General features: G+C 39.4%; 1 protein-coding gene across 4 annotated transcripts in view; it reads right to left on the reverse strand.

Annotated features, from left to right (window-relative positions):
- The window catches only part of TRERF1 (transcriptional regulating factor 1), a 103,627-nt gene that overhangs the window by 26,079 nt on the left and 61,052 nt on the right, over positions 1–16,496 (reverse strand). For all 4 annotated transcript variants that reach the window (XM_067293120.1, XM_067293118.1, XM_067293119.1 and 1 more), the window contains exon 4: positions 3,977–4,074. The gene's annotated coding sequence lies outside the window, so the exon portion shown is untranslated. The remainder of the gene's footprint in view (positions 1–3,976; positions 4,075–16,496) is intronic.

The following is a 16,496-nucleotide window of genomic DNA, read 5'->3' on the forward strand; positions in this document are numbered from 1 at the left end:
AGAGGGATGACAAAAGACTGGAGAAGAGCAGATGCTGAAGGAAGCAGACTCATTGATGGGCCGTAAAGTTATTATAGCACTGATCTAAGCTGTCTCAGTATGGCGCACGGCTGTGAATCAAAATGCAATTGGATCCTACACTTTACCCAGCTTGCTCCAAATTTTTCAGCAGTCACTTTAATCAAAAATCTACATGTTCTATAGATGAATTAAGAGTCAGCCTGAAAAAAGATGACGACTGGATAAAGACCTTGATTTCCATGCTTAAGAAGGCAGCAGCAAAAAAAGCCTCAATGCTCAACAGGCTTCTGCAGGACAGAGCACTTGCAGCTACTCACAAGCAACAGTACTAGCAGACTGCTCATTTGTTGGGGCGCAATCCCTCCTTATGTTGTCAGAAACTGTAACACGTTATCAGTTCAAATTAGTGACCACTTTTAGCAATCTAAAGAATATTTTTATAACACTTAACTTAAGGCATGCCTGCTTACAGAAGTGTGTCCCTGCTGTGTGTTCTCCCAACACTGGAAACAGCTCACTAACATGTTTTAGTCATGTCTTACTGCCCTTTATTTGGGCAGGCTGAGACAGGGCTTTCTCAAGTGGCTGTCTTTTTGTTATTAGAATATAAAGCTTCATTTTCAACTGTGGTAGGCCAAAATCCAAAAAGAGTAGTTCTCTGTTGCCTTCCTTTATTCCTTTCCTTTAAAATTTGCTTCCCACTCAGCTTCAACCGAAACAAAACAGGATTTATCTTACTCAATTTTTAGCCTTTTTTATTGAAATATCTTCATTGGCCTGTTCTCTTATTCAGAATTGTGAGATATTTTGCTGTGATATACCCAAGTCAAGACAACTGTCACTCACATCAACGCTCTCTTTGATTTTCCTTAGGGCAGGTACACAATTATACAGTCATTCCTTCTCTAACAGACTCCGTTCCGTTAACGCCAACAGTATCCGCAGCCCCTTTCACAAAGGCTAACTATAATCCAGCCTTTAGGCATGTGATAGCACAGGCGGGCATGACTTCCAGCTGGGCACCACCAATGTACAGCCACCATCAAGCACCCACCAAGAGGAGCAGCTTTAAAAACCAACAAGGAACTATGTAAAAAGGGACACCCCAGCATTACTGAACCTCAGCTTCCAGGAGCAGAGCTACAACTATCACTACATCTTTGGATGTGAAGACTGCAGTAATGCTAGATGGCTGAGAAGCACAGCAATGGGAGAGAGGAAGAATGGCATATTTCGAATTTGCTTGCTTCCATAACTCTTCTTGCAGCCACATTTCAAATCTTTTTCTGGCACAGGAAATAAGCATGCAAGAAAAGCAGCATAGTACTGAAACAGAATGAGTAATTTCTAATGCCAAGCAAGGTGACTGTGTGAATTATCAGAGAGAAAAGGAGGAAGATAGGCGTGAAGAGGGTAACCCACATACCTACATTTTCTTCAGACAGAAACTCTGAAGACACATCTGATGCAACAATAGAGAGGCAGGAATTGAAAACAAGGCTGAAAAAAATGTCGGGATTTTGGCTGGTTTAGCTAGAACTAACGCCAGAATAGCAATATGGATTTCAAGGACCAATGACAATTTTATACAGCTATCTGAAGGACAAATGACTAGGGCTGAAAACCATTTTCACTCCAGTACTGGATACAATAGCTCATGTTTCCTACCGCACTTCAATTCTGACTTGCTTTGAATGGCAGAGGTCTCAAATCCATGCCCATATCTGCATATCAGCCCAAACGTTGGAGTCATTAGGCAAAAAAACAAAAACAAAGAAACAAACAACACCCTAGTGTATGAGAACATAAGCAAATAAAATAATTGCAGAAATGCAAAGAGTATGTAAGGAAAGCAAAATGTTTAGTACAATGATTTTATAGCAAGGATAGTAGGAAAGCTATGCACTCTTGAAAGGGAAGGGGAAAACAGATTATCTGCTTTTTAATATTAATGCTGGTAAGTCTTCAACAGTTGCACAAATCCTTCAAAAATTATCATTCCCTTTGCAGCTGAGCTCCTTCTGCAGTGCAGTTGGAAAGGCTGCTGATTCTCATGTGGCTGCTCATTTAAGCTGTTCCCATTTCTACCCTTAAGAGAGACTAGAATGTCCTAATTCAGTTTAATAAAGAACACATTGGATTTGGGGGAGGGGAAAGGAATGTAGGAAGAAGGAGGAGATCCAAGCAATTTCTCCACTTCAATGAAGTTTGGGGAAAAAAGCACAGCAAAAACAAGAGTTTGTGATCATCTCAGGAAAACCTCTAGATAAGGGGGAGGAGAAAGGAAGACAGACAGACAGACAGAAACATTTTCCTCTCCTTTTGAAGCAATTTACAAGTAGAAAATACATTCTCAGGCACTGGTAATTTAATATTTTTTTTTCCCCTAAAACTAGCATAATTCTTCTTATTCAAGAAGAAGGGGTTGATTTCTAAATGAAACCATTAACTCAATTTAGCACAAAGGAGATAAAGTTGCATGAATTCCGAAGAAATTAAGAAGGATGCTCCTTAAATTTGATTACCTTTGTTGTCAGTTAAATAGTGTTACAGTTTCAAGATAGTTTGAAGGGTTCTCAGAACTGAAGCATGTATCACATTACTCCATAAAAGTGGCAAATATAAAATGATGAGATCACCTCACAGTACTGATGAAAAAAAAAAAAAAAAAAAAAAACCTTTACTACAGCTAGAAGGGCATTTGAATTGCATATTCTAAGATGACATCACTAAAAAGCTTACAGAAGATAGGATTCTGTAAAGGTGCTGATCACCTGTGATAAAAACATGATTTTTAGTATGCACCAATATATTACTGCATATTTGATCAAGGCTGAAGTCGTCTAGGGAATGTCCTTTCTCTGAAATGTCTTCAGCTGATCTGAGCTTACTGACTGTTTATATGAAATAAATTGTAGCACCTTTTGGTGAGCCTTAGATCAAGGGCAATACTTTCATATGCTTCCTGGAAGATATACATGTTCTATTATCAAAAGTGCCCTCACTTTCATATTTTGGTTTATTTCTATTACCGAATTGACTGCATTGAGTGATTTGTCTTCCCCCAGCAAGACCTTAGTGCTGCAGACCCGACAAGACCCTGGCACAGAAGAACTTAAAAACAGATAGGTTAGACCCTGCCCGCTTATTGTACACAAGCTATGTTACCATCTCTGCTCTCTGCTGTTGATGTGGGGTGGGGGGCACAGGGGAGGATTTTTTATGCCTTTCCACTCAAACATCAATACATCAGCTATTGTTGAGATCACAGCAATGCCAAACACACTATTTTAGCATGAGGTGAGCATTCTTATAACACACTTAATCAGCTTTTTCCTGACCTCTACAGTGTTTATGCTCCAAAGCTTGTAATGTGACTGCCTTTTTCTGTAACCATAAATGTTGTAAACAGAGAACATGCACTGGGATTTGCAAAAACAGGCAAGAAGGAAACATCCTGAGACAGACAAACAATTAAAAAAAAAGCAGAAGAAATAGCGTGTGGGAAATAGCATATGGCTAAGCTTTCGGGAGAGATGGACAAGCTATTTTGAGCCCAATGCCTCCCCAAAAGGAAAGTGACTTTTTAGAAATGCAGCTGCAGGACCCATCTGAAAGGGATTCTTCAAATCTAACGGCTTTGAAGAACTGAACATCATGGCTTCTTTCTTTTAAACCAAGGTAATGTCCATTTTGCTTGTAGCAGACAATATAGCCAAGGTGGGCCTTTAGAAGAGATTTAAATGTGTGGACATCTTCTATGGCATACATATTAGGATACATAAAATAATGTTTTACAGGACCCAAAGCCAACACACAAGTCCTATTTGAGAAGTCCCGCAAAAAAGCTACAGGGATGCAGAAGCACAGCCTTTGGAAGATGGTCAACAGATGGTGAGCCTCATTTAACAAGCCAGCCTCAAAATAACCGTACGTATGATGCTGCTATGATTACCTGATTTGTGAGTATCTGTGAGACTGCTGTTTCTTCCTGTGCTGTCTTCGCCATAACATTTCATGCTGCTTTCATTCTGTGATCGCAAAGTGATGTATCTAAACATAAAGCAAACGAATGGAAATTCATTTTTTCCACATGATTACCTTACAAAAGATCACCAACTTGCCCCAAGCCAGGCACAGACCTGCAAGAATGAGCTTTCTATTGTAACACAACCAATTATTAACTTCTATTCAATATGGCAACTTCATGCTACACCATTCTTCAATTCACTATTGCAGAAGACATCTATCAGTGCTGTAACTCCCTTAAAAAAAACCAACACACACAAATAAAAACTCCTTTCCCATACTGACAGTGAGAGTTTGCTTCACTGTCAAAACCTCTGGGATTGAAACTTCCATGTTCTTTCAAATTACAGGTTGAAATACTAGTAAATTCATCTTTTCTTATTACTCAGTTTGGTGCCTACTGCAAAAAAAGGAATGGTTTATGCTGATGCAATAAATAAAACAAGATTGTGCCTCTGCTGCACAGACTGTAAAGATTTCACAGCATCTTCCGTGTCTTTGCCAGAACCCAAGACATGCTAGATGCTCGCACAGAGAAGGACAGTTTGCTGGCCCAGAATTTGCAACCTACATGACGAACATTGAACATTACACAAACAAGAGAAGGTTCAGCATTCAGGAAGGGAGGGATTAATGAAAGTCAAAGGTGTGGGAGATACAATCAGGTTGTCACCCAGTTCAGAAGAGATATCTAGACAAGGCATCTTAAATTATTTAAATGAAAACAACACATTATTTTTGTAGGTGCTGCTGCCAAAATGGCTTTTAGGGAAGGACCTGAATGAAACATGCCTGGAAGCTTAAGGTGTGATTCACAGTTCACTGATGTCAATGGGAAATTTTCCATTCATGTCAGACCCTGCTAATAGATTTTGGAAAGTCATTCCAGCCATAAGAGACAACCTTATAAAAGACAGTTTGTGAGAGCAGGGTACAGACCTCAGTGACCCTGACCAGAAATTTCCTCCTGTCACTCGCTGGTTGCTTGTCACCTGCACACTAGATTTACTTGTTTAAATTATTCTTTAATAATCTCTGATAATAGGCTTCAGGCACGGTAATGTAATTACAGGCAGCAAGAAGAAAAACTCAAAAAAAACCCTCAAAAAACCCCCAAACAAGCAGTTCCTTAATAATAATAATAATAATAATGATAATAGACACTCCCCTCCCCCAACCAAGTAAGGAAAATAAACCCAAACAATTTCCTTGCCCTGCCCTGTACTAATCTTTGCTTCACACTCACGTTCCATAAAAGCCAAAAAGACAGGTTCACAGCACAATCCAAACACTAACACATTTGATCAAAATATCCAGCATGGGACATAAAGCTCCTTATGAAGCCTAACCTGCCAGAAATGTCTTTCTTTTACAGAAGACCTAGGCTGATGGTAAATTGTGGTAGCACTGCACAGAGAGACATGGATTCTCTTGGATACGAGCAAGTTCTTGCTTACAAAATTATCGGGTTGAGTCATAGCAACTGTGCTTGGTGCACGCCCATGTCTCCTTACAAATGGGAGCTGAAATGCTACAGATGTCACAGAAAGCAAACCTCTCATTACCTGCTTTTATTCTATCTGCTGACTGCTTTTCTCAATAAATTCCACCTTTTAAGTTAAACTCCTTTAATGAATTTGCACGTACATTCAAACAAGATACGTTTTAATGAGGCCACATCTACTTAATGCCTTGTCCAACTTGTTTTATCATACTGGTATTTAACACCTTTAAATCTGTAACAAGCATCTTGAACCTTTAGGATGACTGACATGCATACCATTGCTTTGTGTTTGTAATAGGAAATATTCAGAAAGATAGGGAAAACTCGAGGTTAACTTTGGTGAAGCCAAAGAGAAAACATCTTTTTCTTCCCCCGTTTAGCACAGCTGTTTAGAACTTGCCACAATCTGTTTAAACATCATTAAGAAATAACTGCTGTACCACGAGCAGTGGCCAAAGTCACAATACATAGTTTTGTTTTCTTTTTAATTTATCTATCTGCTCTGGAACAGTGAACATTAGCATTAAACCAAAAAATTCCAAGATATTCAACAGCTGAACCATCTCTGGCAGCTTCCTACAGCAGCCAGTCAGAGAAATGGTGAGAAAAGCAACAACAGGAATGCCCCAAAAGCCCTTTCCTATTTCTCTTTTTTCTAGTGCCTGCTTTTCCCACTATGCCACTTTTATGTTCATTTATGCTTCTGATTCATTCACCTTTATTGTCAGAGCTGCAAAAGTACATATATGCAATTGTATGTAAACTAGCAGACGTGTGCAAAGCTCTTATACACAATAACATAGGTTAAGAATGAAATGTCATCAGGCATTAGGGAGCCAGAGGTAGTGAATTAATGGCTTATAAACACTTTAAGTAGTCCAAATGTAACTAACGCAGAACCAAACATTGCAAAAGTACATAAAATTGTCAAATAACGTTTTAATTCCTTGACAATAGCTTCCATCAAATTTTCATTAGTTTTTATTAAAAAGCAATCTAGATTTACATTCCTTTGCCATGTTCTCCCATTTTGTTAAGATCCCAGTTTCTAGATTCTACATATAACCTAAGCACACTAAAGGAGCAGATGAGCAGTAAAATCTACAGCAGCATTTACAAATGAAGAGCTAAGTCAGAGATCTGCTGTCCTGTACACAAAATATGAATTTTTGTTCTTTGTTCTTCATTAGGATTGATGACACTGCTGGAAAATAAGGAGCATATAATACCTTTTATGGGAATGTAAAGCATCAATGAATTAATACAGAGAGAATGCAACTAAATCAATTTTTCATCTCATGATAGTAATGGAGTCAATTTCTTGAACTTTACTATGCTTATAACATATTGATCTGATAAGCTTCATCCTGAAAGTAAAACTAGATATTTTTCCAAGGGAAAAAAATGGAGGATGGCAGTAAACTCTAGGCAACATATCAAAGGTCAGGGATTTTATCTGCACTTAGACCAGCCATGTTATAGTTCAGCAAAATCAAAGCCTCCATCCCCCTGGATGTTACTGCAAAACACCACGAGAAGCATCCCAAAGGAACGCTAAATTAGCGCATGCAGACGCCTTCGCAGAACGGATTCCAGGATAAGCAAAAAGACACACTGCTTCTCTAGAAGTGATCACACAGCCAATAGTATTGGTTATGCTACTTGAGACTTTCATTAGGTTGCAGTGCCAGCTCAGGGGCAGCATTTTCGGTGCAACACCTCAGCTCCCTTCAGCTACACATCACAGTGAAGAGCAATTTCCCAGAGATCTTCCCATCCCTGCTGTAGTTACATTGTGCTTCAGGACACTGATCTCCTTCTTGAATTTCTGCTATTGCTTTGAGGCCTAACAGAAAATTAGGACAAGGTGAAGCTTTGTCTAGAAGACCAAGATGCAACACACTCCCACCATGAGAAGCCGTGACACAGAGGAAAGCAATGCAAATATTCCATTTGCTCTTCAAGTTTGTCCATCGTAGGCCATGTGCATCCAAGAGCAAAGCTACAGCTACAATTGTGTAGCAGATTTTAGATATTAAAGGAACAAGACAGATCAAAGATAAGGGCACAAATACCATCTACCAAAGGAAAATAAATATTTCTAGCAATGTTGGACACATACCCTCTGAAATAGCTGTATTTACTAAAACAGGATGGACTTTCATATCATTTAACATAAGGAATCTAAGTGAAGTATCAGATTTAGGAACTCAGACTCCCTGTATATCATCAGAGCACCAAAAATGTGTTTCTACGAGAATACAAAGCAAACAAGTCATTTGGAATTTCTCCTCTTCTCCTGCCTAGTGACAGCCTGTCTATTCAACCATATACAAATACCAGCTGATAACCTTCCCCTGAGTTGAAGAAACCTCACCTATTTTAACTGAGAAACAAGAGGTTTCTTTGCTGTATTGCTCATTATTTCTATTACAATAAGGGTTACTGAAAGCATCCTGTTATTTAAATTGATTGGTCATGATTGGTCATGATTAAACAGCATTTAAATTGTTCTCTGAACAGAAAAAAGGGAAGTTAAGCCACCTTAAGATAAGAAACATACAGAAAAATAACAAACAAGACCAACAAAGACAATAATATCAAATGGCAAAAGCAGCATCAGAAATAATAGAAAATACTAGAACTATTGTCATCAATTGTGTACCATTAATTTGGTTCACTTCCACAGCTCCATTAGAATACAGTCTCTTTACACATGTCTCAAGTCCTCTCTTAATCACCTCTGTGATTTTGTTGCCCTCCCCCAGCCCATGTTCAGCTTTTTCGCCGAACCTTATTTCCTAGAGAGTACTCAAGTTCTCTTCTGGTGACAGGATTCTTCACGCATGCAAGATATTTCCTTTTATGTACTCATTTCTACAGCTTTGAAATGCTTCAGGAATATTGTATTACATTTACTAGCACAGCAAATATCTTAGACAAATGGCACATCTTACAGAGGAGATGCTATGGCACGGATAAATTACGAATATCAAAATCTATTAGTTTTTTGTGGGCAGGACCCAGCACTTCAGATAACAGATACTGTCCAATGCTACGTGACGTTTAAAGCACAGCTTTGACCTGAGATACTGTGTAGACGTCTACCATTTACGTAAAGCAAACGAGTGTTCAAAGCAGAACCCAGGAAGAAGCACCACACGTAATTGATGACTACCTTTGAGAAGCCTGCTTTAAAAGACTGCATCACATGGCCACTCTGTGGTAAAGACAAGGATATAATCCAGTTCCCTTGGGCAGCATTCAGTTTCTTATCCAGGAGAAAATATTCTTTCCTCAGTTCCCTGCATCTTCCACTACATAACTTCAAACAAGAGCAGAAAATGAATCAGGGATCCAACATAGTGTTCCTCTGCAGGAGCCTGATTTGTCTTCACATGCACCAAGCAGGACAGGAAGTTTGTAGGGGGAGGAAAAAAATAATACAGTTGTTTAAGGATTTCTCATAAAGTGCATCTATGTAAAACAAGGCCAAACTGAAGTTACAAAGCATACTTTCATTCTGGCATTTAATCTTGAAGAGCTTGGCTTAATATCCTTTTTAAATAACACCACATAGATAAGATATTCCATTACATGGTATTGTCTAAGAGCTAGAATGCTTCTTCAACCAGTCTGCAATACGGCCTCTACACATGCCAGTCAAGTTGAACAGAGTAAATTATAACACTAATAGGCTGTCATCCGCTGGGAGAAGGAGCAAGAGCAGGAGTCTTCTCCGAGTTTGACAAGTATTTCCTGACAGCAGAATCGCAGATTCCACAAATCCTGTTTCCATCCCCATGTCAGAAGCAAGCACATTTCTGTAAGCAGAGGTTTGTTTGCCCATTTCTACAACTCCTGCACTTGGCTGCTTCTCTGCTTTCTCTTCATTCCCTAACCTACTCCTTTCTCCAAAACCTACTGTTTCCAAGATGCATTTTCTTCTTCCATACCAAGCTTCACTCCTTCAGTACTGAGTGCTCAGTCTTCCTCTGCCTTTACTCAGCTGTCTTCAGGCTTCCCTTCGAGCTACCTCTTGCCACCCACTCATTTCTTGTCCACTCCATATTGAATTCGGATAGCTTCCTCACCTGTAGTCTGGGCCCAACTGCGGGCACAAGCTTTAAATGTACAAGAAAAGCCTTCTCAGTCTCAGTCAGGCATGACATTATGTGAATGCCAATAGAGTCCAGCTCCGCAGCACACTGGGGGACAGAGGACATTCATTCCCCCCAGGATGATTATTAAATTAAGATGTCAAATTTCAAGCCTTGCATATCTGACACCGTGCAAGATTTTTCAAGAATTTGCAGATAGGCCAAAACCCCACATATGCTCAGAAAGACAGTGAAAGAATGTAAGAGTGATCATATTGGTAAGGTAAAGACCATAAAGACCACATAGCACCAAAACCAGTCTCCAACAGCAGCCAACACTAGATGTTAGAGAGTGGAAACAAGGCAAACACATAACAATATTTTGCCTGAACATTTTCACAGCCTCTGATGACTTGTGCCTCCTTGAGTCAAAGGTAGCATCTTTTTAAACTTAGCAGCCTATGAATCTGACCCTTTGCTTTCTGAATTCACGTGTCAATCAGCATCTACTATGTCCCATCACAGTTTCACAGCCTCAGAGTCGCCCAAAGACCCATCCTCTTCTGTTTCATTCCTCTCACACGCTCATTCCTCCCCATCTTCCCAAGTCTCCTGCAAGGGACAGCAGACATGCATTCCCCACTCCCTTCTTCACGACATTCCTGATTTTGCAGATCTCTTCTTTTCCAGTGTTAGACGTTTTCCCAGCTGAAGACTCCTAGTGGCTTTTTGTCACTGCACACTTTTAGCCTATCTTCTTTGTATATTTTGTGGATTGGTAGAGAGAAAAGGGAGAAGGAGGAAGGAAACAGAACTGCACACGCTATTAAAGAGGAGAATATCACACATTTACGCAGTGGCACATATATGCTTTCTGTTTTGTTTTCTGTTCCTTCACTAATGAGTCCTGACACTCATTTTACTGAGCATTATGCTGCCATTTTTACAGAACTATTTTGACTACAAAATCTCTTTCCAGAACCATAACACCTGGTGCAGAATTCATCATAGGGTACGTAAAGTTGTGACCCCCGCCCCTTCCTCCCACACACATTACTTTCATTTATCTACAAGCAATTTCCTCTGGCATTTTATCATCCAATCATCCAGTACAAGGAATTCTCCTGCAACATTTCAGTCAGCTCTTCTTTTCATTATTCTAAATACCCGAAGCCTACACTTGCAAAACTTCAGTTCCTTCAGACCACGAGGTGGCTGAACTGTTCAAACAAATCATTGTCAAAACCGACTTCAGCAAATAACCCTGCTTCCTTGAACACCCCTCCTCCAAACTATACTTTCCTTAGCAAAACTACTGGAGAACAGCCACTCCCCTAAACGAAGTTCCCCAGTCACTCACACCCCCCCAAAAAACAAACACAAAAACCCTTCCAGCAGCCACTCCCCATAACAAGCTTTAGCCCTAATTGTTTCAGTTTGGCAGAATTAAGAACCCTTCAAAAACCAAGATCTTCTGTTAATAGCCCTGATAACCTCATGCTTGGACCTATCATGCCATGTTAGCGTAGTGCCGAGTGAGCAGCCCCTGCCATCTCTGCCCCAAGAAGATGGAGCAGGAAATCCACAGCTGAGGAAATATTATTGTCAGTCAAAAACAAAACCAAAAACCAAACAACCCCCAAAACAACAACAACGAAAAACACACCGAAAACAACCCCCCAAACAAATAAGCAAACAAACCTAAAAGTCTAACAGCTACTGCTTGGTTCCAAATGTTCTGTGCAGAGATAAAAGCAGAAAGAAAGAAAAAAAAAAGGGGGGGGGGAGAGAAAAAAGCGCCCCCCCCCTTGCAGACAGAATCCTACGAAGTGCTAAGAACATTTTGAAAGACACGAGATGTATAATAACTTTTGAACTGAATATTCATTTCTGAATTGAAGGGAAACTTCTTAAGGGCGAGTGGGCGTAAAGAAAGATTCCTCCTCAGAACCATCACACTATTTATTAAAGGCTGTGAATACCCACAAGAATTCAGTTTTGGCCTTCGTACTGTACACTAACAAGCTTAGTTTACTGACATTCACATAGCATATGGAGCTCTGCTTCAAGTGATCCCTTTGAAAGGGACAATTAAATCAGACAACTGGAGATTGTACAACCAACGGAGCTAATTAAATTCTTAAGTTCTGTCTGTATATTTATCCAAATCTTCACCACTATTCTTGCTGAGAAGGGGAATGGGCTGGCTTGGGAGGTTGAGTGAACAAAAGTATGTTTTTTTTTCCTCCACAGTTACAGATCTGTTTGGAACAAAATTTTAGACACTAAATCAATGGAGCCAGTGGAGGAATTCATCTTGTTGTGACAGAAATATTCCATTTTCCCTAGCTTACATTTTAAATTGCTTTCTGATATACCAGGTTATTATTTTTTAGCCCCTTTGGTTCCTTACATAATTAAATGCTATGCCATTCAACTTTTAGAATTACTTTTACCATTTTCAGAGGAACATTGACACTTAGAAACTTTCTCAACTTTGTATAATGAATTTATTCCCCACCAGTATTAGCTCCACTCAGCATCTTCTTATTCATTTAAAGCTCCTACCCATCCCTATTCAAATCTGTTTTCCATTGCAGAGAAGGTGGTATTTGCTCATCCTGTTTCCTCTCCTAGTATGCCATATAACCAGAAGTAGCACAAAAAGGAGAGAAGTACTATGCTTTTTAATAGCATGGTGCCTTTAATCTGCAGGCAAGGAAGAATGGTTAAACACAAATTAAAGATACATAATACAGAATTTGCAATTAATACTTTCAAAAATAACAATGGTTCCAAAAGTTCTTCTAGTTAAGCTGCAAATTTTTTGCCTGGTTACTGTAAATGCACAGATACACAGCCTTTCAAGCCTTGAAAATGGGCTTCTCCAATTCAGAGCATGCATGTTCCCAGTCTCCCTAATTTAGCTCAGAAGGCATTTCCCACTTTAAACGCAGGTCCAGCAGCACAACACTCTCTCAAATTTTGCCAAATGATAACAAAGCACACAGGATACCTTACAAGAATATTTTGTTGATATTAAAGCAACAAAGACGACACAGATAATTTGGTAAGGAGCAAGTCCATCCTGCTTGACACCTATCCTGAGCAAAGTATAAGCAAAGGAAATACAGGTGAGAATAATTTCTCCTTTCTTCCCAGGTAGGCCAAGGAGAATTTTTTTTCCTCCCAATGATTTGTTTTTATTTTTTGGACAACCGAGAAAAACAAAAGCTTGAGAGCCCTATGGAAAGGGCCCTTTAAATGAATTAATGTTTAAAGCTTTATTTCCGACAAAACTGCCAGCTAGTTTCTTAACTGAATGGTAGAAAAGAGTTTCCAGAGAGGACCTAGCAAGCATCAGGAAGGAAACCTTCTCAATGGCCAGCACAGTATAGTTTCATAGGATCTTCTCCTGGGAATGAATTAAGCCAGAAAAACTTTGAAGAAGGTGATATTGATAAACTTACTTGTCATCTATGGCTCTAACTTACATAGCAGTTGGCCAAATCATCCTTCAAAATTCCTGGCAAGTTGCCAAGCATCACACTTTTAATTGAAAGCACTATGCGCCTTACCATTTCATACTATTTTTAGCTCCATTACAGACCACTTGGCACGTCCTCACAGACAACATCCATGAACTGAAAGGCCCTGCCTGCATTTCCTCACAGCCCATCCAGGGTTCTGGCACGGTGCTCTGCACAAAGGTGAGGAACTGGGTGCTCTACAACAGAGAGCCCAAGTATCATCTCTAATCTCAAGTCCCATTTTTGTCTGAGGTCACAGTGACCTGATTCTAGCAGGAATGACATATAACTGCCCTCTGAGCAAATGGATCTGTGACAACTGCACCTCATAAAAGTTTTGGTTGCTAGGAGGTAGCAGTGGATATTCTAAAGTCCTGCTCACTTGAGCCATTCAGTTTCCTTTCTGGAATGCCTTCTACTTTCTGCTCACCAGTTTCTCTTCCTCTTCTTGAGATATCAAACTTTTGTTAAAATCTGTGATTTCCCATCTGCTGTCATCTAAAGAAGCCTCTATAAATTATCCATCTGCAAAAGACCTCCAAAAACATCAGAACAAACTCTCACATCTTTAAACAAACTAGATAACATGCCTAGCATAAATTCTACTCAGAAAAGTCTTGTGCTCAGACACAACGTTTTTTAGATGCCCACATACCAAGTTGTGAGCTAGAGTGCAGTCTCAAGCTTTGAAAGCCAGCCTAGCAGAAAGAACCATTCGTGAGGCCAGCGTCAGCTACCTCAGTATCATTTTATAGAGCTCACCTTCATTTTTCAACTCTCTCTCAACAGATTGTTCTCTCAAATGGGTACATTATATTTTTACAATAACATTTTTCATCAATTATTTTATGTGGATATTAAGTTTCAGTGTGTGCTATCTGGAAATCCAGGCTGCTCCAGACCATGCTTTTACAGAGCTACTCTATGATTTTCTTACCAGTTTGTAAGAGATGTACTTTCTCCTGTTTTAGAAGTGTGCAAAAGGACCTTGCAAGGTTATCTTAGCTAAGATTGGACTTATCAGAATATTTATTTATTGCATTGTTCACATGCACATGTGGCCATCTGATCAGGAAATGGAGAAAAAAATAAATAAAAGCAGCCTCCTCCTTTAGAATACACCATTTCTGACACCATTTCTGCTTAGAGAACAGGTCAGTTGTGTTTGTTTTATGGAGGAAAAAAGTAAGCAAACACAGACTTTAGTTTTGCATCATTTACTGAACCTATAGAATTCAAGGCTCATTTATCACCAAGTCCCAGACTTGAGTTGAAACGTTAATTAAGAACACAAAGAAAAGGTAATGCTATTTCAACAATTAGTAAGCAAGCAATTCTCAGAACAGCGTTATCTGATTTATCATGGGATTCTGGAAAGAAGGTGGTGGTGGTGCTAACACACTCGTGGTTTCCCTTCTGTTCACTTTTCACTTATGACAGACTCAAGACTCTCTGGAGTGTCTATCTACCCAAGAGATCTGTCTGGAAGAGAAATTTGAGACTTAGAGCAGGGTGAATGGCTATCCTCCCCACCGATGCACCCTTAGAAACTGCCTAAGAAACAGTGGCTACAAGCAACGTGACAGAAGATTGAAAAGTAATGCCATGAACCTCAGGTACATTTAGTTCTGACTGTGGACTTCTTCATGACTGAAGTATGCAACAGATAATGCCATTTTTAACAGCCGTCATCACTGCAAATACCAGCAAAGATGACAACTTGGGGCTGGAGAGGGGAGGGAGGGGGGAGGAGGTGTTCTGAGTCAATTTAAAAACCACAATTAAAACAGGAGGCAAAAACAACTGCAACAGAAATGGATGGCAGGAGACATCAAAAACGTGCTGAACAAGTCAGAAGTAAAAGCAATTCACACAATACCAAGTGAACATGAGCAGGCAGTGCTTCAGCCTCTCTTGTCCAGAGGAAGCAACTAAAGATCTCCCTGAAGTTTCAAGGCAGGCAGATATGTGGGAACTTCAAGTGTGCAGGCTAGCAGAGATACAAGTCATGGGAACCTCTCCCACTGTGAAGATCCCCAGAGAAAGCATCAGTGGCACACTTATAAGCGAAGGCTGGCATTACCACTGTATGGCCTAAAATACTCAAAGAGATGCTAAGACTCACATTTGTTTTCCTGCATTTAGTTCCAGTGTCACAACACTAGCACTCAATGTTAAGGAAATATTATTTCTCTTGGTCAAGTCCCATGGTCCTTAACTTACAAGCAGGCTGCAACACTCTCTAAAGAGAGTTTTGTTTTGTTTTTTGTTTTGTTTTGCTTTTTTTAGCATTGATGTAAGCTGCAATAGTTCAAGAAAGGCATCTATTAGAACCTATCTGAATAAAGAGTTAAAGAGTTATATAAGAAATGAATACAAAGTTACTGAAGAGAGAAATAAAAAGATAAAAAGAAATCTCTCTCTCTCAAAAAAAAAAAAAAAAATACAGGTCATGTACTATTACCGTGCTATTTGCAAGTTGGGGCTCACTCTTAGATCACAGAAAGGCTTATGATATGCACACGGTGACTGAACCCAACGCAGAGCTGGGGCATTCCGAAATAGCCTTCCCCTAAGACTACGTCTAAGGGAGAAAAGCATCAACCCACATGAGCGTAAGATTAGAGTTCAAAGAGCGGACAAATATCTCAAGCACAGATGTCATGGGGAGAGCTACAATATTATTTTAAGATTTTCTCCAGAGTATCTACAAGCTTCAGCAATACAGATATTCCTTTATCTTGTGATGGGGAATTCTTATTACCATGCTTTAGTTAAAAGACAACAAGGAGAAAGACTACTAACATATAATAAAGGTACTGTGCAAACAATTTTAAATCAACTCCAAATATCCAATTTACAAATATTTGTTTTTCTGCAGATGCTAAGGATTAGGCCAGAGCAACCAGTAATATGATTTTGGTTTGTGCAAAACAGTGCTTTTGTTTTTAATAAATAATGGACCTACCCTCCAAAAAAGTTAAATTATCCTTATGGAAAATTCACAGATGAGGCTTCTTCTAGATAAGGAGTTACCGTAAAAGACAAAAAATAATTTGAAGAGATTTGTTTTCTGCTGTGTTCTTAACACTCCTGGACTGCAAATTCAAGCTATGGAAAGAAAGTCTGTGTACCAGACACTATACTATATGTTATACTATAGTATAACAACATGAGAGTCTAAGGAATGCTTTTGAAAAGGGAAGAATTGTAATATAACTAAATTTTTTTTTGATTGAGATCCCTGCTATATTTGATTTTCATTTTGGTTTCCCTCTACAGCATTGGCCTGGAGGAAGCCCATCTTACAGA

Source organism: Apteryx mantelli, chromosome 3 (genome assembly GCF_036417845.1).
Source record: "Apteryx mantelli isolate bAptMan1 chromosome 3, bAptMan1.hap1, whole genome shotgun sequence".
NCBI lineage: Eukaryota > Metazoa > Chordata > Aves > Apterygiformes > Apterygidae > Apteryx > Apteryx mantelli.